This window comes from Diorhabda sublineata, chromosome 5 (genome assembly GCF_026230105.1).
Source record: "Diorhabda sublineata isolate icDioSubl1.1 chromosome 5, icDioSubl1.1, whole genome shotgun sequence".
NCBI lineage: Eukaryota > Metazoa > Arthropoda > Insecta > Coleoptera > Chrysomelidae > Diorhabda > Diorhabda sublineata.
The window spans coordinates 5,897,991-5,923,133 of record NC_079478.1 but is presented as its reverse complement, the minus strand read 5'-3'; positions in this window follow the sequence as shown (position 1 = coordinate 5,923,133).

The window sequence follows — 25,143 nt, the reverse complement described above, 5'->3', positions numbered from 1 at the left end:
GCCATTACTTTTCAGGATCATTTCAGGTTAAATGGCATTGTTGATGGTTAGTCTCCTTGCTTGAACCTCTTTTTGTGTCAAAATTTTCCGATAGGCTTCCATTGACAGCTACTTGGTGTAATTCAATGTTTGTTTTACCAAATGTTTTATTTCTTTAGGTATTCCGAGTGCTGTTAGCATCAGGTACAAATGTTTTGTACTTACTGAATCATATGATTGCTTGAAATTTATAATGAGGAGCCTCAAGCTCAATTCTTGGTCACGACTATTGTTCTCAATTGCTTCAATATGAAAATTGACTTTCCCTTTTTCAAGCCCCTCTGATACACGCTTTCTGGTTCAGTCAATATTTACCTTATATATTTATTATGATTCTGGCTAGGACTTCGTATATAACATCCAGTAGATTATTATCACTCACGTAAAAAGAAAATTTGAAAAAAATTATCACCAATAATTTCTCTAAAATGATGACATCGCTAAAATAAATGTTTGATACGTGAAATCGAGTGAAAATAATATAGAGAAATTTTCAAAACTATTAATTCCTTTTGAATATTTTGTATTTAACAAAAATTAATCCGTGCAAGTTTGTCTTGGTGTGTATATTTTGCTTTAAAATAATAATTCATTACATGAATGACACGGCTGACATGTTCGAAATAAGCAAAAACCGAGAGAATTCCAGTGGAATCCCTCTAAATAATAAAGAGGCAGTACATCAAAACCTGACAAAGACAAGACATTCAAGTCGGTTGTCCGTTCTAAAACTCCGAGGCTTTTTCCCTATTAAGGCATGCAAATAAAGCCCTAATTTTAATTTTACGTGTATTAAAATCTGGCGCAGCTGACGGGCAGAAAGCCCTCTGCCGAGATTAAGCCACAACAAAAGAACCAAACTTAATCACCCCCGTAATGCTGTATGCTCTAAGCCAAAATTACATGGACATCTACACCGGTACTTCCCCTTCAAGAAAGGGTGTGAATGAAGTTAAACATAACATGACAACTCGAGACAATTTATGTAAAAGTGTATTAAAAAGCGTTGACAGGCATTTTGGAAATTATTTAAGCACACTAAATTCTATGCATCTTCATTTATATATACAGAGTTGTCCGTAATCAAATGTCGGTATTGAAAGTTTATCTAACTCAAAAAATATGAAAAAACAGTAAATACAAGTGTATGGATACAGAAAAAATAATATTTATTGTACAAATATCTAGAGCTATGGAACTAATTTTCTTCATAGCTTCTGAAATTTTGTAGGCACAAGTTTTTGTATTTCTTCTTCATAGAAGGTTGTCGCCTTGTTTTTAACACGTTTTCGAAATAAGTGCAGATATGTCATTGGATCTCTTAAAATTATCTCTTGTTTTTAAAAAACACAAACTGTTTGTTATTTCTTTTAACTATTCCATAAACTTTTCGCTGCTGAATAAACAAAAAATAAGGAAAGAAATATCTTATTCGAATCATATATTTAACTGGGAATACTGTGAACTGTGAAACTAAAATTACTTCCACTTTATTCTGTGATAGGGATGTGTTCCTTCAATTGTCCATTTTTGCAGTTACCTCATTGTTTTTCACGAACAGTCATATATAATATTTACATATGGAACGACATTTAATTGCTTCAAAATTTGATAAATAATCAATTTCTATTTTAGGAGAAGAAGCAGTTCCAATTCAAATGTTTCTAGGGTCATACAAATCACTCATAAAATCAAATTATGATACTTACATTCATCGCATGATGTGTTTATCGATGTAGTCGATAATTAACTTTACAGGGTGATTCATGTTCAAAGGAACAGAGCCTATAATCATAAGATAGATGATTATTTTCCTTTTTATTGCATTAAATAAAATATTATATGAAGCCTCCCATTTACAAAAGTCTTGTGAATTCATTCATACTTTTGATTTTTGTGAGGTGATGAATTTAGATTTAGCAAGAGGAAATCCGTTTATTGAAAATAATTCAGGGAATTTGAAAAAAATATGACCTCGTATATTGAAAACTCCATCCGTATCCGTGATAAAAGGCGTTGAAGAAAAAAAAATTATACACATTTTTTAAAATTATGTCGAAACTAATTTTCAACGAATATATTTTTTTATACTTTTATATATACTTTTTTAATCTTAGATTTATTAAGCAAAATTTCAAGTGAACTTAAACATGATTCAATTTTAAACCAAAAAGGTATTCTTGATAAAACTCGACACTGTGTACCATTTTCGGATTTATGGATTTGAATATTGAGAAGTAATAAATTTAGAGAGAAATATATATAAGCATAAGTTTCAATCAAACACCAAAAATCTTTTTTCTCACCTTAGTTAAACCCAATTCACCAAAAGTTCTTAAAGAAACTATGAAGATTGGATTCTTTAGTACTTTTATGAGTATACATCAAAAACTTCTATATATAATTTTCGTTCAGTAATAAAATCGTAATATCGATTTGTAAAATAAAATTACTTTTCTCGAAATTGATACTAAAATAAAACAAATTAAAATAATTAAAATGGGCATATAATCATTACACATCTTGTATGTTTTTTCGAATTTGATAAATTTTTATGAATTCTTCTATCATGGATGTTTCTTTCTAGAATTTATAAAATTGAGTATTTCAAAAAGTATCCTATTGAAAAGTTTCTTCAATTTATAATTTGATTGTTAAATAGTTTGACGCAATAAAGAAACTTCAGGTATTTCATAAATTGGAATCAACTTTAAAACTATTCAGATGAAAAATTCATTATAACTTCATCCATGTTAACGATATATATTAAAATACTTTGGAAAACTCCAGAGTATTTATCTTTAAGTAAAAAGAAGAAATGTATCAGTAAACTGAATTGCTATTTGATGGAAGCAATCAATTATACAGTCTGTCTCATTTAAGATGAATAATCATTGTCTTTATTTTAGGTCTAAAATATTTCGATAAACACAGAAAAAGGCTTGTCAATATTTTATCCTTATTCAAAAACTAATTTTCTATTGGAGCAGACCTCAAGTCAAGACGCTTTATTGACAAAAACATATAAAAAGGACACAAAAGTGAAACAGTTTGAGATTTTATAATTTCGTTATTCCATGGAATTGAATTTTGACCATAGGTTTATGAGCCACATTTTTAAAAATCCACTGAAAGTTGTATTTACAATCGGCAAGCTAGGAGCAACGATTGATGGGATTGTCTTAACTTAAGGCAGCAATTATTTCAGTCTGATTTTTAAATAAAACTGATATCCATTAGATAAACAGTGATTCCTACTTGTTAGCCGATGAAAATAAATTAATATATCATTTCATGCATTGTTTTGCTTATAGTCATTGAGAACAATATCCGACACCAGAAATTTCTAACAAATAAATAGGAACATTTAGAAAAATGATACGCAGGTTTGTAAATAATAAAATTACCACCTTTCTCTGGAATTTTGAAAATAAAAAATAAAACAGGTAAACCGTAGCTCGCGCGTTCATTTTTTAAAGTGGATACTGCAAAAATGGAAAAAATTTGAAATTTTCCAAGAAAAGTGTTTTAAATTAAATTCGAATACAATATAATCTTCATGGGAAATATATATATCAAAATGTTGATACAGTAGTCCGTAAAATTTGTAAAAAAAATCAGTACAATGAAAATGAAGCAGTTTTTGCTTAGTTGATAATTTCAAAAGAAAGTTCGACGATTACGATCATAATTTAGTACCATTCAATGTTATAAAAAATATAGCGATTTGGTAAAAAATGCATTAAGCATCTAAATAATTTATAGTGAATCAACAGGATGTGTATGAGTTCCTAGGACTCCAAGTGGGGCAACTAATAGTAACTCTCCAACACATAATAGTAATACACGTACAGCAGCCAAAACATAATTAATCATTTAAACGTAATTATATAGGTATATTTCTGATCTAACTTACAAGAAATTACTGAAATAATAATTCACTCATCATGTAAATCTCTGAATAAGTATTGAGGAGTTGTTTGCGATGTAATTGAGGATATATTGAGACAACAGTCGTTCGCAAGATATCTGCGTTTCTCAATACAATAAATAAAATATCTCAGATCCCTTTACTCAATTCTTCTTTATTAAATTTTCAACTGATGTTGAAAGCAGAAATTAAGGAATTCTATCCACGCACTTGCGTGGCCAGTGCTTCCAACTATTTGACCGTTTTCCCCTGAGATTTCTTGAATATTTGATGAACACAGTTAAAGGTCTCTCAGCACTTAAAGAAAATCCCTTTCTCTTAGAAAATGACATTATTAAATTCGTAGTATCCGAAGACTTAACCTGTGAGGGTAGATTGAAGAGAATGTAGAATACTTGATAAAAATCTTAGTAGTTCTACTCAAATTTTTGAATTTTTTCTACATAATACATTCAGATGATTCGTATTCCGATTTTTTCTAAAAAAAGGTTTTTCTTCAACAATTTGAACATAAAGAAGATTTTTGAATAAACTTTTTATCAATTATTCTCTTAAATATTAGGAATAGGAATTGTATTATGCAAACGAATATCGATATACAAACTTGTATTAAAATAAGGAGGAAATGAATTAACTATAATTGGAAACCTGAAAACGTTATGAAAATTATGATATTTCTGAGGCATTCAATATTATAATTCAAATACTCGGACACCTTATATTTAATGAATATTTCTTCAATATTTTGAAATATTTGTCGAGCTCCCATCTACACAACAATACACTCAATCATTAACAGAAAGAGGTTTTTGCTGTCAAATCTCTAAAAAATCCGCCACTGAATCCACCTCTCGTTCCGAAGGGTGAATACTCACCCTAACCCCGGCTGGTTCACTTACCCTCTTAGATCGGAGACAGATTTTTAAAATTCTTGGAGGAATTTCAAATAAAATGATTTCTATCTCCCCAAAGACAATTCATCTGTAATCAATGACGGTGTATTTGGACTACGCCATTCAAATATTAATGCACTTTGAAAAACTCGTCGGTTTTGTCGGCATTGGCCCTTGAATGAATGAGTTTAATCGCATTTGGAAAACACAGAAGGGATTTTTATTTAAAATTCTGTTATTTCGGAGTTTTACTGTTAAAAGAAAAAAGGGCTTAAGTTAAATGCGTTATAAGTAAACAGAATATGATAAAGTATATAGTCAGTATACAGGGTACTTGCAAAATTATGAGTTAAAGTTCGGGAGGTGACTGCCAATGTTAAATTATAATTGATTATAACTAGGCAGTGGTTCTGTATGAGAGATTCCTCCCACACATACATTGACATAACGGGTCATTCACAGGAACCGGATGTTTTTAGAGTGATTTGTATACGGGCGCTCATGATGACTGGTATCTAATGTTTCCTTTGTTCATAGCATTTACATTTCAGTCATTGAGATGGAGCCGTGGACGCTAGACCAACGTTGGTACGCGTATGATAGTTTTGTGCGAAATGACGGATCAGTAATTGCTGTTCAGCAGTTGAGCTTAATATCCATCGTAATGCAAGTATCCCGTCTCGTAACACAATATTGCGATGGGTAAACAACCTTCCAACAAGTGGATCAATATTGAAGAAAAAACCACCGGGTCCCCAATGAACTACTAGCACTCTGGAGAACATTGAACGAGTAAAGGAAGCCTTTGTCAGAAGCCCATGCCGCTCTATTCAGAGGTATTCAGCAGCACTTCAAATGAGCACAAAAACGGTAGGACTAAATCTGCATACAAATCTAAATTTCCATCCCTACAAAATAGTCGTCGTGCAGCAGTTAAAAGAACAAGATTCCTAGCAGCGATTACAATTTTGTTGACAAATGCTTACTATTTTTGAAGAAAATGAAAATTTGATCGCATTTCGTCGACACGTCACGATGTAGACATGCTGTAAAGAATTGAAGCCAGTTTTCGTCAAAGGCTACAACAAACAAATAACCAAAATCGACATCATTTGCCGGACATAATTTTTCGTTAGTGATTAGTAAATGCTATGATTTAACAAGTGTTTCTGTACCAATAAAACTTTTTTAAAGTAAATATTCAATTTTTTTTATAATTATTTTAAAAACAACTGTTTTTCATGAATGACCCTGTACCTACATGTTATTTCCCCTTTGTTTTTATTGATTATGAATGTTCCTTTTTCTCCAATTGTATACTGAATCCAAGAATCTGGAGTTTAACAATATAACTCTATATATTCCTATATATATATAAGGATATATTCTTAGCTACAATAGAACCAAACAAAATTTCAATGTCAGAATATTTTATTCCTCAACATATTCTCCTCTTAATTGAATACATTTATTATAGCGCACCTGTAACGTCTCTAGACCTTTCAAAAAAATGTTTCTTCTTGCTCTGCAAACCAGACCTCCACAGCAGAAAATTCACGACCTTTTAAATTTTTTTTCAGTTGAAGAAAGAGATGACAGTCGGACGGAGCCAAATCTGGTAAATAAGGAGTGTTCTAGTAATTCAAATCCTAAATCACAAAGTTTTTGCATGGCAAAATGAAATTTGTGTGCAGGGGCGTTGTCCTGCAAAAACAAAACACCTTTGGATTGCTTTCCGCGTCTTTCTTTTTAATTTTTTCCCGAAGAGTGGTCAATATTGTCGAATAGTATTCTCCAGTTGTTGTTCTTCCCTTATCCAAAAAATCAATCTTGATTACTCCATGGCAATCCACTGAAGCAAGAACTTTTCCAGCAGATTTTTCGACACGAAACTTCTTAGGTCTTGGAGAACCAGCCATTCCATCGATTGTTGCTTTGTTTCTGGATCGTAGAAATGTACCCAAGTCTCATCCATAGTAATAATTCGGAGATGTCTACATCGTTTTCAAATCGAGAACAGATCGAACGCGATGCTTCTACCCTTGCACGCTTTTGGTCAGCATTGAAACATTTGGGGATCAATTTTGCAGCAATTTTTCTCATGTCCAAACTGACGTGAACTATAAGATGTCATAAGCTGCATCGATATTTTCGGGGACTGATACAGAAACTGGCGTTCCCGATCGGTCATCACCTTCAATGGAAAATTTACCTCTTTTGAATCTTGCAGTCCAACTTTTCACGGTCACATACAAAGGTCATTGATCACCAAGGGTATTAAGTTTATCTTCGTACATCTGCTTACCTCTTAACCCTTTTAAATTTTTTTTATTTATTGCGTAACTCTGGTCTACTTTTTTGGCGCCAAACTTTACACTGACACTTCTAATAACTTATTGTTCGTTGCTGTGGTAACTCAATATTTTGTTTATACTTGGAACTGGTCTAGGCTAACTAGATATCAAAATATCCTTGTATATTGGACAATCTAAAATATGTTCAAGAGTTCCTGAAGTTTATTACCAATTGAGCATAACAAGATGGTATTTATTTTGTGAGTGATACTATTCGTATATATATATAGACGTTACATCAGTTTTTATAGAATGAATGTTATGTACTTCCACACAACTTATTATCAAAATGGACTGTTGTTATCTAATTGAGTCTAAATTTAGTACAAGAAGACATTACATTACAAAAATATCATTATCATTATTAAATGGCAAGCTTGTTTGATAAGGATCCATTCACAGATGTGAGTTTATAATTATAATTTAAACAATTAGAAAATACATTTTGTTTGAAAAAAAAATCAATATCCAGTATAACTATATAGTTATTAATATGAACATATCTCTCTTGATGTAGGAAAAAGCACTCGGTTACATTAATAATATAAATGACATTATTAACGACATCAAGTCACTACATACGTTTTTCCATTTGACAAAAACCCCAATTTGTCTGAAACATGTTGTGAACACGCTAAGGCGTGCAAAGCAAGTAGCAGTGCGTCTCTCGCCATGTTCAACGCCTGCCTCGATGTAGATATTCTCGCTTCGCTTTCCATTTTAACCCAACGTTTCAAGATTTATAGCATTGTAATGGGACCAAGTGTTTCTAGTCGCCCAGGCTATCACCAGTTTGTCACTGGGAAAAGGCAACAGTAGGACTATGAGCAGTTCTTGTTACTATAAGATGCATCGAATGAATTGTATAGGGTAACTCTATTTCTTTTTGCTTCGTTTCAAAGCAGAAACTGTATCGAAATTTGATTGATTTGAAATATTTGTTTTCTGAATAATGTAATAAGAATTTATTCTACTCGAAATTTTGTTATGTGAAATATAATTAAGGCAAATTTATAAGTATACAAAACGATATATTTTTTCAAAGTTTCTCTCACTATACAGTATACAGGAAGTTTTATGAATAATTGGAGTGAATTAGACGGATGATAAATTGTTAAGAGAGATAGAAAACGAGAAAAAAATAATTTTTGAAAACACCTAGTGTTTCTGCAACGTTTAGCAATTGCATGTACAATAAGATCAGAGCTAACATGAAGGATACGGTAATTTATAATGAAGCAGGCTTTTTCTACGTAAAAAAAATAAAATCCCCAATCGGTATACGAAGTGTGAGGTGTGACTATAAAATAACGAGACTAGTACCAAAGATTAGCGACTGTTAACTGTTTAGACTGAAGCCTACTTTCTAAATTCATGCCTACCAACCGTCTGTAGACAAACCAGTTTAGTCGTAGCTTTTGTTTGTATAGGGACTGTTTTTTTGCTTTGTCGTAGAATTAGATCAACGAATTGTTGTGAAATTCCATATGAAACTGGAAAAAATGCAATGGAAACTTATAAATTACCAAAACAAGTTCATGGTAATGAATGTTTGTCGAGTCCACGTGTTTTTGAGTGGTTTATGGGTTTTCAAAATGGTCTAGAAGTTGTTGATCGAGTCGGTAATTTTATTCGATTGAACCGTCGGCTGAGTATTCGTTCGATTGCTGAATCCATAAGGATTGATTGAATGTGTGCGGGAAATTTCACTGGTTCCTCATCTGTCAAGAGGTTTCTAGCCAAATACAATATATCAGGGCTAGACAACCATCCTTATTCACCGGATCTTGCATCGTGCGACGTGGAGTAATTTGCATTAAAAATAAACAAGAATTGAATCTATTGAAGCTGTGAAAGTAAAAGAATTCCTATACTGTTGAGAAAAATGGAAAATTCGCATCGAATTATGTAGAGATAGAAGAGACTTAGTGCTCTGTTGTAATTTCATCAATAATATTGGTGACAATACGCAAATCAATTACTATACATATTGATATGGCTGAATAGATATTCAAAAAATCTCTCAAATAATGTATCACAACTCCCTGATCTCCATTTGTGGATTTTAGCGATGATGTCATCACGATCACATAGATGACGTCAAAAATAAAACAGATATAGCCGACGAAATAACGATTTCATTCCTTTAATTTTCACCATACTCATATAAACTTGTTTGATGCCTCAAGATTTGACATCACAGTTTGTATGCATGTTATAAGATGTATTTTATCATGGCCCTTGCCGCTGTCTCTGTTAACGTAACCTTTTTATATAAAATATTGTTATATTATAATTAGTCAGTGGCGAGATATACGAGTTTTGTGAAATTATCGAATAAGTTTTCTCGTTACCTTTTCCAAAAAATTGTGACATCCAGAACCGAAATTGAATAGAACTATATATCGTCCTCCATCCTATTTTCTTCAGTCGTAGAATAGACGAACGGAGATCCAACACTGGTTTACGACATTATTACCTGTGATTGTTATGTTTAGAAAGATATATCTCTTTGGGGGAGGACGTTATAGCCTTTTTATTTTATTAGTTCGACTGTAGATTTCGCGGATACAATTTCACAAATAGGATACCAGTCTGTGAATTTTATCCTTGTTTACTGCAAAACATTATAGTCAATCCAACTAATATTTAACATCTTATTATCGTTCTGACATTACTTGGTTATCAAGTCATATCTATTGATTGTAAGATTTCGTTAAAAAAATCTTTTTGTAACACTATTTGGACAATTTGTAGAAATAGGAATATATTTTTCACGAGATGGTGAATTATTTTTCAACATGGGTATCTGTCTTGTGCACTTGTGTAACCATCTCCATGAATAGTCAGATCTCAAGTTGTCGCTCCAACTTTTGTTTGGTCATCCGATATCACTGCGTTTTAAAAGTGATTGATGACGAGCAGACAATTTGTGTATCATCCATTGGGTTGAGGTTCCTACTCCATTCAGTTTCTATTTGATCCCATCTTCTTCTTTCATCGTTTTACTGTTGTTTAATGTCTTGCCATCGATTTTCCTTAACAATCGCATATTCGTCGTCGCCAGAAATCTCGTTTTCTCCTCTAGTTTACGTGATTATCGACTCATAATTTTATTTATTTTTGTTTGGATTTATTTGTATCGCGATATTGAATTGTTTAAGAATGCAGCTATTTTATTAACTTGTATGTTCTGAACTTACGCATCAATATCTCCATATCCTAACAGTTGTACAACCAGGCATTTGAATTCAATTATTCATTTAGATGATTTCGTTTGTCATTATACTAAGTGACTTCAAAGTCACATCGTCGGCATCGGCCATTCTGCCTCCTTTCAGTAGTTTTTATATAAAAATATTTACAGAAATCTATGTAAATGAAGAAAAACTATTTTGAATTGAGGATGGGAGCTCCCAATATGAGACCTTCGAATATTAACTATTCGACAAACTTTTTTTGTTTCGTTTGGTGACAATAATAAGGTAATAATAACTGCAATAAATTGCATGAACCATTGAATATCTTAGCATCATAGGGCTGATTTAATGATACTACTAATACTGAGGAAAAAGCTATTAAACTCAAATCAAAGATAAACAGATATAAAAAGGTGAAAAAACTTCCAGAGACTCTTTGAACAGTTCAAAGTTGCTGAAAAGTGACTGAATAACTGTAAAATTGCTCAAAGTAATGAGTTACTCACTAGTGATTATTATATAGTACACAAAATGGTGCAATTTGAGTCAGAAGGCAGGTAATGTGTAGGAGAAATGTCTTGAAATTCTGTGGGAAGGTTGACCAGCCAAACTGTGATAAATGTCAGTAGTACTGCATCTTTAGGCTTGTAGAAAACGAATCACATTCCACTAGAATTGTCTGTTATGTCTCTTCGTAATTTACTTTACACTACCACTACACCAACACCCCAATTATCATCAGAGAATTAAGTGATGAACAGTGTATATAAATATCACCAAGGGTTCCAGAAATTCCAAGCTAGAAAGAAACGAAATTTGTAAAAAACCATCGTATCTGAGTGAAACGAATATAAAGTATAAAGCAATGGAAATCGATAGTAAACTTTTAATAAAACTTTTCATAATATATCATGTTTTTTTCTACGATGTAATTTATTTCAAAATATTTATTTTTTGACGAAAGTGTTTGGTGACGCCTATGTGTGTCTGATTTCGAGCTTACCAAAATACATGGCGAGGTGGAATCTAGTGCGAGTGAAACTTTTAGAATAGATTTAAGTTAAATGCTGGTATCATGCGCTCTATTTGCTTCCTTTTTCAACATTATGTTTTATAAATTTCGTATTTTGTGGTAAAATGTAACGAAAATACATAGATAATAAATAATGTATGGTACTTCTTTAGTGTCACTGGGCTATTATTAAGAGATATTCAACAATAATTTTGGTTTTCTATTCACGTATCAATATTTTCATTTGATACCTGAAGCATAGTATACTAGGTTATAAGGTAATCTAGCACGACACTGCTAAAAAATATTTTCTCCAACAACGCGACCTGATGAGAAATAAGAGGGCACCTGAGGCGTCCCAAGAGTGGCCAGCAGCCACGTCGACGTCCGTTCATTTCATTGCCTAGCCGCGTCTAACGAGGTGCCTTTGTATATAATCTCACAATACTAATGGCGATCTGAGAACCCTCAGCAGCAAACTCTATCCAACTCCTAATATGAATGTTGGTCTTTTATAATTGAATTTGGCCATATTGAATTAGAATTATATTGAGATTATACACATACGAGAATGGTGAATCGTTACGTTGGGATATAGAAGAATATGAAATGTTTTAGAAAACATTTCAAAACAATATTTCTCTTCATCTACTGAATCATTCATCCTTTATTTCCAAAAACTCCAAATATTTCGAAAAATTGGAAAAGCCATTAAAATGAATAGACATAAAAACAACTTCTATTTTTTTTTTCATATATTATTTGTCGATTGGTAAGCCGCATTTTAAATTTCTCTTCATTATACACTGGCGAGCAAAAAATTGAGGTCACTTCAGAAAATGCGAATAACAATATTGATAAGTTTTAGTAGGCATTGAAGCAAATTTTTTCCGAGACTTGACAGCTGTCATTAGCTGTCATGTATTAGAGTACGACTTTGATGAAAAATGCGCCTTTGCGCTAATTGAACATTCACATTTCCCTTGCCTGTTTTCCAGTTTACTGTTGATTTCTTTGTGTAAAACCTAACGATTGCAAAGTGTAGTTATATATCAGGCCCGTAATGCCTTTAGGTCCGATTGTTGTGGCAAGAATTGTTGTGCTGTTACAAGATGGTCAGGGGTAACGTGAAACTGCAAGAATTGTTGGTGATAGCCTTTGTGGTGTGCAAAAGGTGTACCAGCACTTTCTGGAGACTGACCTGATCACTAAAAGATTAGGGTCTGGGCGAAGAAGAGTTACCACTCAACTAGATGATCGTTTTTTGGTGTCCACAAGTTTGCGTTTCACTGCAAAATCAGTTGGAAGAAGTGAGAAATGTCAACGTTAGTGACTGGACCGTTAGAAGAAGACTTCATGCTGTTGGACTGTCATGCAGAATAATGGCTACAGGTCTCCCGCTGCAACGCCAGCATCGGACTGCAATATTGACATTTTTCAGAGATAACGATGGACGTCGACGAGTGTGGAGAAGGCCTAAGGAAAAATATGCTGCAGTTTGTATTAACGAGGGTCTTCCATTTGGTGGCGGGTCAATTATGGTTTGGGCGGGAATCACTGCACAAGCTCGTACAGAGTTGGTCTTCATAGAAAATAGCTCCCTAACCTCCTACAGGTACATTACGGAGGTGCTAGAAGACTATGTTATGCCTTTCATGGTGACTATGGGGAACGTGGCATTTTTATGCAAGATAATACGAGACCACATACAGCCAGAATTGTCAAGAAGTATCTAGATGAGGTAGAAATTAGGCGATTTGACTCGCCAGCCCGCAGCCCAGAATCCCATAGAACATGTCTGGGACAAGTTAGGCCGACTGATCCGCAGACACACACCAGCATGAAGAACTGCCCAGGAGCTGAGAAAATTGCTGTTGCAGGAATGGGATAACATCGACCAGAATGTGATCCACAACTTAATTCAAAGTATGCAGCACCGACTTCAAGCAGTCATCAATGCAAGAGGAAGGGATACACGTTATTAGTGTCATGTTTTGTTATTTTGTTCGTTCCATATCTTCCCTAATAACAAAATGTTGAATTTCACTCAAAATGTTAATTTGTTGCTTTTTCAGAATAAATCATTAAGTCCAAGAAAAAATTCATTTTTCTTTAGTATTGAGTATCACATTCAGCTTACTATTTCAAAATTTCAAAAAACATGAAAATTTTAAGGTGACTTCAATTTTTTGCTCGCCAATGTATTTAAAAATGACGGTATGAACATGAACAAATATAAGTTGCTTGAAATAACGAAAATTGAAGGATTTATAGTTTTATGTGGACGTGAAGTGGTTAATAAAAAATTGAAGAATTGATAAGAATATAATGAATGTCTGAAGTTGGAGACAAGGGCTTGAAACTGCGTATGACTTCCCTAAAACCTACAAACGTCCAAACAATTCACTCATCGAGTGCTGAAAGTGAGGAGGAGAAGATGCTGGAGGTCACGAGACGTGGTCCCATATCAAAGAAGTGACAGAAGGTCTCTCGAGATCCGGAGCACGACACGTTCCATGGATCACTGTTTATATAGGATGTCCTGGTATTCGATATTAACCGTTTCAGACATTATTTTATTTGGATCGTAACGTATTTCTTTTTTCATTAGAATTTTTTAGAACAAACTTGATTTCTTGGTATCGTCTCATATTCAATATGATGAGGTAAAAATGTATAGAACATTTGTCTATATTCTAATTGTGGTTAACTTTTTACAAAAATAAGCAATTTAATTCAATCTTCGTGGTTAATTTTCACTATTTATATCAAATGTGAAAAAGTTTTTGTAATTATAAGATTTTTTTCGCTGCTACAAAAAAAATGTTTTTAATTTTCAATTTCATTCTCTCATCGTTAGATACATACCCCTGTATTCTATAGGAGGTATGATACGGTATTCGAGGATCAGCTTCCTTCGCTAAATATTATGAGAAAAAGTCCTGAAAAGTCAGATTTGTCCATATTTATGTTAATTTCCATAGTGCAATATATTCCGAATTATCTTTGAGCATTTATTTCCTATCGTTTTCAATCAACTTGGAATTGGAATTGAGATTGAGACAGGCATTTAACAATCCTGCCTCCTTGATTTCGATTTTACCGCGCTCATTCTCAGAATGTTCTATCGAGTACTTCGGAAATGAGCCCAGCTAAATAATACAAATACTAGAATTTGCATCTTGATAATAGAGCATTTTATGAGATGCCAATCGTCTTTGCTAATACAAGGCCAGTCACATTATCCCGATGATTATCAGATTTTTGAATAAGGTTGTCTCTTACTACCTTGGATGGCTTGAAGAGTGTTTTCGTGTGTCGTATGCTGGTGGTTTCCTGGTATATAAGCCTGCCTTTTCTCCATTCCAGAATGTACTCACACATCTTCTCTAGCCGCTCAATACAACCTTAGAGGCTTTAACCACCGCCCTGAGTGACTCGAAATCTTGGAACTAAGCTGGAGATATTTATACTGAACACACTGTTTACACTACCACTACACCAATACTCACAATTACACTGTCTAATGTGCGTTCCGATAAGCAAGTTATCGTCTCCGTAAACTGAAGTAAAAATTTTCCCTTCAGTCCTGAAGACGATAACTTGCTTTCGAAACGCACCTCAGTTCATAATCTTCATAATCTGTGCCTTTTAGATGTTAAATGAGAAAGAGATATACAAAAAAAATCGTGTAAATACTATTTTTGATATAAGAAATTTACTTTGGGACATACTGTTTATTTCTAGAAATCTTCTAACTTCGTTAGAAGATTGGTAAATATTCATACTGTCTTAAATTAGCAGTGTCATTCATCAATGGTTGTAAATTGAAAAAGACAGTTCGAAATCCCCCGAATGCCTTTTTATCCCTTGAGAATATCATATACCATATAAACTGTGTGTCACTTAATTGACTAACGCGCATAGAATTCAAATTATTGATGTCATTTTATGAAAATACTATTAATTGAAAATAAATTACGCGTTTTCAAGTATTTTATAGTGAATTTTTACTTTGCACGAGTGATTCCGTTTTGTCGAGACAGAAGAAGAAAAATTCTCTCCGTTTACACATTTCTTAAGATATCTCGTGACAGGAAAAAGATACCAATATGCGGTTTTTGCTATTTTAGTCTTAGCTCAGTTTACTTCTAGAAGAACTACTTAAACATACATGGTTTCATTTAAATTTGTGAAGAGAAATTACAATATATAAAATATATGGAACAACGCCCTCTGGCATTCACGTTGCTAATTAAATTGCTTAGAATCCATATATTTTGTATTGCTGGAAAAAAGTTTTTCCAAACAATATTAAGTTTATAAATATTGGCTGAACAGAACCGTACTTACAGGCATTTTTCATAACAAGGTTCCCACTCTCCCCCAACTCTTGTTGGAAGAGATAGACTAAACCTTGTGGAGTGAAACATACACAGAATTTTTTGAAAAATTCGATTATTGCATATTGAAAAACACTTAATTGGGTAAATTTTGGAAATTTTGCTTTTTTATTACATAATTCAAATACGCCTTCTAGTGGTGGACCTAAAATTTCCACGTGTTTCTCGTGGCCATATTTACTATAATTTTTGTTTCTTGAAGCTCTAATATAATACGTTTTTGAGATATGGGCGTAAATCGATGCCCACAAGGTACATAAGAAATCAGTTCATAGATTAATCAAGAAGTAGAGATAAATATCATTATACATTAGTGGAACTTTGCAATTTTGATTATACAGAATCATCGATCAATTTTCTGAAAATGTTGAGGACTAATTCAATTTATGATTGACGTATTGAAAAAAATATGGTCAAAAACTTTTCTTACGTGATTTAATTTAAATATGTTCGATTTGGCATTCTAATTTCTTTAATTTATATTTTGTTTATTTTTATAATTAATTGTTACTTTCTCTGTCACTCCTCTCTTCTAAATATTAATTTATTTTGTATATTTTCAATTATGAAAAAAAAATATATAAAATAGATCATACTACTTGGTCTTTCAGCTTATATTCTATGGAAAAATATCAAAAAACCGATATAATATCAAATAAATGAATGCAGTGCATAATTTTGAGTGAATAAGTAGAAATAAAGTAGTAAGTATAAAATAAAATGTATTTTCCTTCATCGTCTATCAGCCATCTTCCATCCACTGCTGGATATAGGCCTCCTCTAGTTTAAACCATCTATCTCTATCTTGAGCTGTATGTATCCAATTTCCTACAATTTTCTTTACATCGTCACTCCATCTTGTTGGAGGCCTGCCTCTACTTCTCTTATCCATTCTTGGCCTCCACTCCAATATTCTTTTCTTCCATCTATTATCCGTCATTCGGGCTACATGGCCTGCCCACTTCCATTTCTTTTGGGCTATAATTTCAATAATGTCCTTAACGTTTGTTCTTCTTCTTATGTTCTCATTTGTAATTCTATCCCTTCTCGTAATTCCCAACATTGCCCTTTCCATTGCCCGTTGCGCCACTCTCATCTTTCCTGCAGTTTGTCTCGTGAGGGTCAGCGTCTCTGCCCCATAGGACATCACAGGTATAACACACTGCTCATATACTTTTCTCTTTAGGCTTATTGGTAAGTCTGATTTCAAGGTACTACTCAACTTGCCAAAAGCTATCCATCCTAACTGTATTCGACGCTTTATCTCACACGTTTGGTTATCTCTTCCTATTCTCACTTCATGGCCTAGATATTTATAGTCATACACTTGCGCTATCTCATCTCCATCGGTAATTATGTTATCATTTGTTGTCAGATTTGTCATAAATTTGATTTTGTCTAGATTTATTTCTAGGCCAACACTCATTGTGGTTCTTTTCAAATCCGTGGCCATCTGCCGAGCGTCTTGCATATTGTCGGTGATTATGACGAAATCGTCTGCGAAACGCAGGTGGTTTAGATACTCACCGTCGATATTTATACCTTTCTCTTCCCAGTTTAATTTTTTGAGGAAGAGTATTCCAACACATATGTGAAGAGCTTAGGAGAGATAGTGTCTCCTTGTCTAATCCCGCGTCCTACATGTATCTTATTTGTTGGTTCGTGGAGATTTACATTTAGAGTTGCGTTTTCATATATGTGAAATTTTCCTTATTCATACGATATTGCAAGCAGTCAGTCCCTCATTTCTAGTAGAGCTAGTATTGTCAAATTCTCCATATATTTTTTCAATAATAGAAATCATTCGGATCCTGTAGAAATATTTATCAAATAAAAACAGTGGCTAGAAATTCGAAGCAGCTCAATAGACATTATGAAGCTTAGAACGAAACTTGATTCATTTAAAAGTAAGAGAATGTCTGTTAATTATTTCTCTTATGAAAATATCAATTACATTGGCAGTCGTCCCTTTATTTAAATAATATTCTCAATTCCGTCTAAACATGCTCAGTATTTCATCCAGAACTGTAACTGAAAACAGTTAGTGTAGCTTTAGTTGTAGCCAAACACAGCGCGGCGACGAGCTTCTAGATTTCCGAGCTCTGTTTTGGTTTTCGCCCAATTAAAGGCAAACACAAGACGAGTACGTAGTGAGTGCTTCAAACAAATTAACATGCAACTCTACTTAATCTCCTCCGAATTATTATCACCTGCAATGGTGGTTGCCTAATTCTACCTTCCCTTTAGATTTATCGTTTCCTTTAGTTAAATGTGATTTTGTGGAGATGTGTGACGCTGGAAATTCACCACTGAATACTATTCGTTAGTAATTAGTTTTGAAATAACAAATTGCACGGATCTTTATTATCAAAACTGGAAACCCAAAATTAAAATTGGCGAGAAAAGTTTGTACTTATAATCTTCTATAGCCGACATATCAAATATTTCAATGCAACTATTCTGATAAGTAACATTGATATTATCTTGACAAGTTACTGATCCGTTTGTCACCTCCAACTTCAGCATCTGTGTTGTCTTCAAAGATAAATTCACCTTTTTATGGTTCAAATAAAATGAATTTCAACTCACCTTGGATACTGGAATACGATATATATTTCTATTGAAAATTTCCCTAAATTAAAAGAAATTTTTAGTAATTTATCAGACTTTTTTAGTTAGAAATGAACTATGAGTGAAATAGAAAGACAGACATGTAAGGAAACAATGTAATCATCGACAAAATGTCATCATTGAAGGTTATCAAATGTACTGTAACGTTTTTAGTATTTATTTACATTATTTCTATTCGTGGGGCTAATTAATCAACACTATCCCTTGCGTTTTTAATTTAATCATACACCATACAACATACTTAACTTATATAATTTACTTATAAACATCCCTTAAATAATTTCTGCGATCACTTTTTCTAATCAATCTTTTCACTATGACTGTTTATTTAAAACTAACTAACAACGTTTACACAAATCATTTATATACCTAAATAAAATTCTACAAAATTTAAGAACAAAAAGGAGCATAAAAAATAAATAAGTAGACTTTCCTAGAAACTATTTAGAAGAAATACTGTAAATAGACCGCCTGCTACTGAAGAATGTGAAATAAGCCGCGCGAATTCGCTGAATAATTCAATGCTATATTAAAAAACAAAAATTAGGAAAGTGAGCCGACTGGGTACTGATTCAGTTATATAAAATGTGTGTAATTATAGTGTAGTAACCATTTTTTCATAAAGTACCAACTATAAAGGACACCTTTAAGAAGACATTGGTTTCCTTTGCTCTTGATTAATTTCTCGTTAAAGCAACAAGGGTGAAACTACTTTGTCACGGTTCAAAATTGACTGTTTATAATAAAATGAATGTTCACTGGTACCTTGAAATCACTAAAGTATGTTTCCTAATGTTAGACCACAATATTTAAGTTAGCTACGCTAATAAATCAAAGAAGTAGCGTAGTCACTATGACACGGCATATTTCATATTTTATTCTTAAATGGATCCAAGCAGACTATGTAGAGGTAGAAAAGGTATAAGTTACACCTGGATCACGATGGGGTAAGAAGTATATAAATCTGTTCTAACTGACATTCCGCCTTACCGGCGCCAACGATCCCTATAACCTAAAAAGCTTATGCATGCTGTTTTTCCACAAAAACCTACAAAACGTTGAATAATATATTTCATACGCTTTCCACTGATTCTCATTATCCAAAGTTAATTATTGAATTGTACATATTATTGAGTCGGTATTTATTGCAGTCAGAAGTTTTTCAATAAATTTTATTTAAGTATATATGTATCAAATTATTTTTAGACGACGTCATCTGAAAGTTGTTCGTTCTGTATTCGTTTACATATCGAAAGGTGTGTTTTTGAGTGTTCTATGTAGTGAAAGTGACAGTTCCGTATTGCAAAACACTTTCAGGATGCTCTGGAGTAGACAACTTTAACTTCCTTAAATGTGACTCTTGCCACTTCAATGTTGACAGTTGACAGATTCACTTCGATGATTTTTAATAAATTTTTATTATTCAATTTTTTTATTCATAGAAAATTATCACTTTTAATTGTAAGATATCTATTATGGATAAGATATTAGAGCAAAACTGAGTTCTACCAAGTCTTGCTGACTATAGGATGTCTGAGTTCGGGTTACTCAGAGTTTATCCAGGCTTGGGTGAATAGGGGATGGCCGAGGTAAAGTTATATAGAGTTCGGCCAGGCTTAGCTACCTATAGAATGCCAGAGCTAAGCTACCCAGACTTCAACCAGTTTTGGACCATTATTGGTATTTCCCAGCCTTAGCCCAAGCTAAGGTCCGTGTTCAAGTCTGGGGGCTAATACATGGGTTATGTTAAGGTCATTAGAGATCGTAATTGCCGCTTAATTAATGAATTTTGCCTAAACATATGGATGAAATTGATTCAAGATGTTAAAAGATAACCGCAATTGTAGAGTTGAAATAAAAATTTGACTTGGATTGATTTCGCGAAATGGAGCTTGCCAATTGGCTTTCAAGATTGTGTGATGATTTCCTGAGGATGCATTTGAAGTCAATACTTCATACGACCCGATATATCCGATAAAGTTATCAAAAATTTTAAGTACAGAATGCACTAATTTCTAAATGTTGATAGCATGTATTGAATCTTGAAATTTTATGATATTTCTTCCAAATATTTACGTGCATGAAGAAGTTAGTACTAAAATTGAAAGTTTTGGAGAAGATAACGAAACAAATATGTGATAGAACGGAACAGTAACACTATAAAAATCTGGAACCACTAAAAATACTAGATACTGAAGAGATGGAATATAAAAATAAAGAGCTTCAAATAATAAATAGTGATTGAACTGTGTTGAGTTGATCACGAATTGTAAATAAAAAATTGAAAACACTGACAAAATCAACGACTTATAATTACCTGGTCCCAGAAGACAATTGATCAACGAGATTGCGCTAATCATTGAAGAAGATCATATATGTATGTGGATAGTGATATCAATAATAATATACGCAAGTGATAATTGGATATTGAAAAAAAAAGGATTGAGCCAAGATGTAGTAGAACAGGTGTAGAAATAGAAAGATCAGACAAATGACGGAAAAATAATAAGAATGATACACAGAAAAAATTAGAATTAGTATAAACACATTTACAGAATGGAAACAGAGAGAGAAAAAAAATTAAGAAAGCCAATTAAGCAATACCAAGGAAGAAAAATGTAGACTGAGGAGAAATTGGTAAATCCAATAAGGAAGCTGGGGAAGAAGAAAGTGAAAATTATAACTGAAAAGACCTGAAAAAGTAGAAGAAGAATAGAAGATGTACTTATTTACAATTGACAGTTCTGTGAGAATGAAAATATTTAAAATCAAATAATGTAAAATGTGAACTTTGCTATGAAATTGTAACAAATCCAGAGCATAGACATTTGCATCGAAGAATGCAGTCAATTTGAATAAAAGTCTCCATTTTTTTCTCTGAATTATACACGTTATCTATTAAAACATGTTATAATTGAGATTCATGCCCCTATTTTAAATAAGGCTATATGTAGATTTACATTTCTGATCTTCACGATGCAATTTCATTTAGATACCCTTATTTTGATATAAGCTACTAATTCCTCTCGCTTGGTATCATTCTAATTTCAGGAATAAGTGAAAACCCTTTTCGTCATGAGCTTTCACTACACAGTGTTCCTTAGAATTTGAAAGAATTTATATTGCGATTTCCGTGCTGCATTTGTTCCGGACTATGGAACAGTGATTTCTTTAACTCTTTGTGTCGGACCGGCTTCCAAGGAAGTGACTGTGCACCCTTCACCCAAAAATGGAATCAGCCATGTGAAAAGACTAGACAAGCGTAACAGAGTCATACACAACAGCAGTTTTGTTTTGTTTGCATCATCGAAGAATGTCTCAGTGAGTGAGAGCATTAAAAAATAATAGGGCCAGATAAAGCGGATGATTTTTACCATAGCTTTCATGTATTTTCATGTCTATAATCCATTTAAATTTTCTTTAGATCACCATTGAAAGTAATGGAATGAGAAACTTGGTTAAAAAACTGATTTCAATCCACCTGAAAATCAACTAGCTAATTCTTTATTAAAATAATTATATTGGATACTCGTATCAGGTTATAGCTTCTATGCATGTTGCGATCTCACGTACGAAGTAAGAAAAATAGATGCATAGCTCACATATTTATCTCGAAATTTTCCTCAAATTACTCCTCCAATTTCAATAATTTCACTGTTCTTTAAGGTTTATGATGAGATTCCTTCTAAATAACTTTCTATTGAAGCTTCAACAAGATCTAAGAATATGCATTTTGTTTGGTCAATAGTTTGATGAACAATGGTATTCTTAGCAGATTCTTCGATAACTGAATGTTGCTAATACTTTTTTCAGCGTAGACTGGTTTTCATACAGATATAATGCATCCATCTACATTTAATCGTTTCGAAAATCAGTCCATTCACTTTTTTTATTCGATTATTTACAATTTTTTGTTTTTATTTCTGATTTTCATGATATATGCATCCCTAGAAATGTTTGGTTTCAGGGGCAGACTAAAAGTATTGTCAATAGCGCGCTACTTTCTCAACAAGTGGCTGGAAAGCACCAATCAACACACCAAAACCTTTTTCAAAGGTCCATCCAATGTACAGATCAACTATGCTATACTGTGGGCTGTTCGAGAAGAAGAACACATCGAAATTCACATACGAAGTAGGTCTCCATATTTTGTACTCTTGTGAATTATCCTTTATTCAGGCACAATGGCTGAATTAATGAACGCCAAGCTCAATCAGAATCAGAATTTATATATTTGCATGTGTCTCATAAGGCAACGCGTCTCATAATTGCTTCTTTGGTCTTTTGCTTGTTATATACTGATTAAAATTTCTCTGAACACTCTTAGCTGGAAATATTTAGACTTGAGATGAAATATTTCGCGCCAGACAATTTTCTCGTCGGTAAATGAAGCTTTGATTCTTTGTACCGAAATTTCTCTTCGACACTAGATTTATTTCTGTTTAAGAGAGGAAAGCGTTAAACCCGTAGTCTGGATTAAACCTAAAAACCTTGTTTTCTCCACTTTCGTCAATTTTCAATTGTAAATATTGAGTTAATCCACGTCGTAGTGGTTGCTTGCTTATAGAGTGCGTATAGCAAAAGAGGAATTGTAATATACAGGTTTGGACTCCATCTGTAATTTATGCACGACACATTTCCAACACAAATTATGTCATACTACGATGAAGTCACCAATTGGACTAGTGATTTTTCTTTTCCAATCATTAAGTGACATAATAACTGCCAAATATATTAAGAAATTGGATTCTAGGAGGAAATACATAACATTTTATGAAAGATAATTTCAAAGAAAGGAAAAACGAAGGGGAATAATGGACGTTAGCAGAAATGAATGAAATAGTAGAAAGTAACCGAGCTTGTGAAAGAAAAAAAAGAAGAAAGAAAAGCCGTATGTAATGTATGAAAAGAATCAGACCAGGAAGATAAAAGTAAAAATATGTATAAAGAAGAGAAAGTATATATCAAAAATATTTTAAGAAGAGATACTGAAAACACAAATGTTGATACGATGATGGAATAGTGGACTCTCGGCGAAACAAATTTGTCATAGAAGAAAACAGAATAAGTGTATTGGAAGGATGAAATTGTATACCAAGTAACTGAGCTTATTGTAGAAAAAACTTGAAGAGAGAAAAGTTGTATGGAATATTAAAAATAATCCGAACAGGGAAATCAACGGATAAGGGAGATAATAGAAATATAAATATTGATAACACAGCATTTTGGATACAGATAAACATAAGTAAAAATGGAAGGAAAAAAAGACGGGAAACAACTTCGAATTACAAGGCAAAGCTTGAAGCAAGAATTTTGGAAAATTACATTAGTTAGAATAAAACAACAGGAAACCCAAAGACTGCACAAATAAATCTATCTTTGGCAAAAATTTGGCAAAAAAATTGATAAACTGAATTATAATATGAAAAAATTAAAAACACTCTGTAAATTATTTCACTATTATAAAAGCATGGGGTACTATCTATGACATTTTTAAATTAACTATATAAAATACTGGAAAAATCAGGAGAACCAGATATTTTGATCGAATTATTGCATTGAGGTAAATTTTTGATAAGTTTGTAAAGTAAGAAAGCTAAAAGTGGGATAAAACCGAGGTCAAAAATTCAGATACAAACAAACAAAATAACAAACGGAAAGAACTAATGAAAGTATGTCAAAAAACAGGAAATAAAGAACTATTATCATTGTTCATTAACTTCAACTCAGCATTTAGATTGTTTCGTTAGAAGAGAAATATGAAGAATGCTAAAAGAAATGAGAATACGGTCTATAAATGTTCCAATAAGATGATAACGCCAAAAGTACAAATTGGAGGTGAAACATAAGAGGAGCTTAAATATAAGCAGTTTATTTTACATGCCGAAAATGTGATCTTGATATTGAATTTTAAATACAAGATTCATACTTTTAATTCTGTTTCTCAGCTGCTTATAAGGTAACGCAGAAAGTTTGTGAGAGTTTGGTTAGCAGTAACTATAAATATCACCAAGAAAGATGATGGAATATTGAATCATAAAATCGACGTTTTGCTTTCTTAAATCAATTGTTATTGAATCCGAATATTGAAACAAAATTCATAGGCTAAAGAAGAAATTGCAACCAATATAAGAGATTTAAAATTTCTTCAATTTCTCATTTCTTATACCTTTTGATATATTAATGCATCTAAATGTTCTTGATTTTATGTCTCTTCTGATTTCTTTATAATTTTTGGAGGAAAGATAAAATTTAAAGTTTCAACTTTTCTTTAAGTCTTTATCAAAATATGATATTGACACTGACAATTTGCGTATTTATTAGAACATTTTCTATTTTGATTTTATTCTTATTTTGATGAAAATCGAAACGACCGACATAACAAAGAAATAAAATGATGACGTTCAAAAATCTGGGAAATATATTGGAAGACATGAAAATAGAATCAGAAATGATAAATAGACAAATACTCATTATGCTATAAGTGAAAATAATATCGGGACTCACATATATGAAAGTCGAAATATATAATGTGATAACTGTACCAAACAGAGCAGACGAAGTGGAAAATTCGACAATATAAAGGAAAAATGAAACAAAAAAACATGCAAGAAGTGTGGGAATAACGACGTGGAACAAAATAACAAACGAAGGTATTAGAAAAACAATAATTGAAGCTA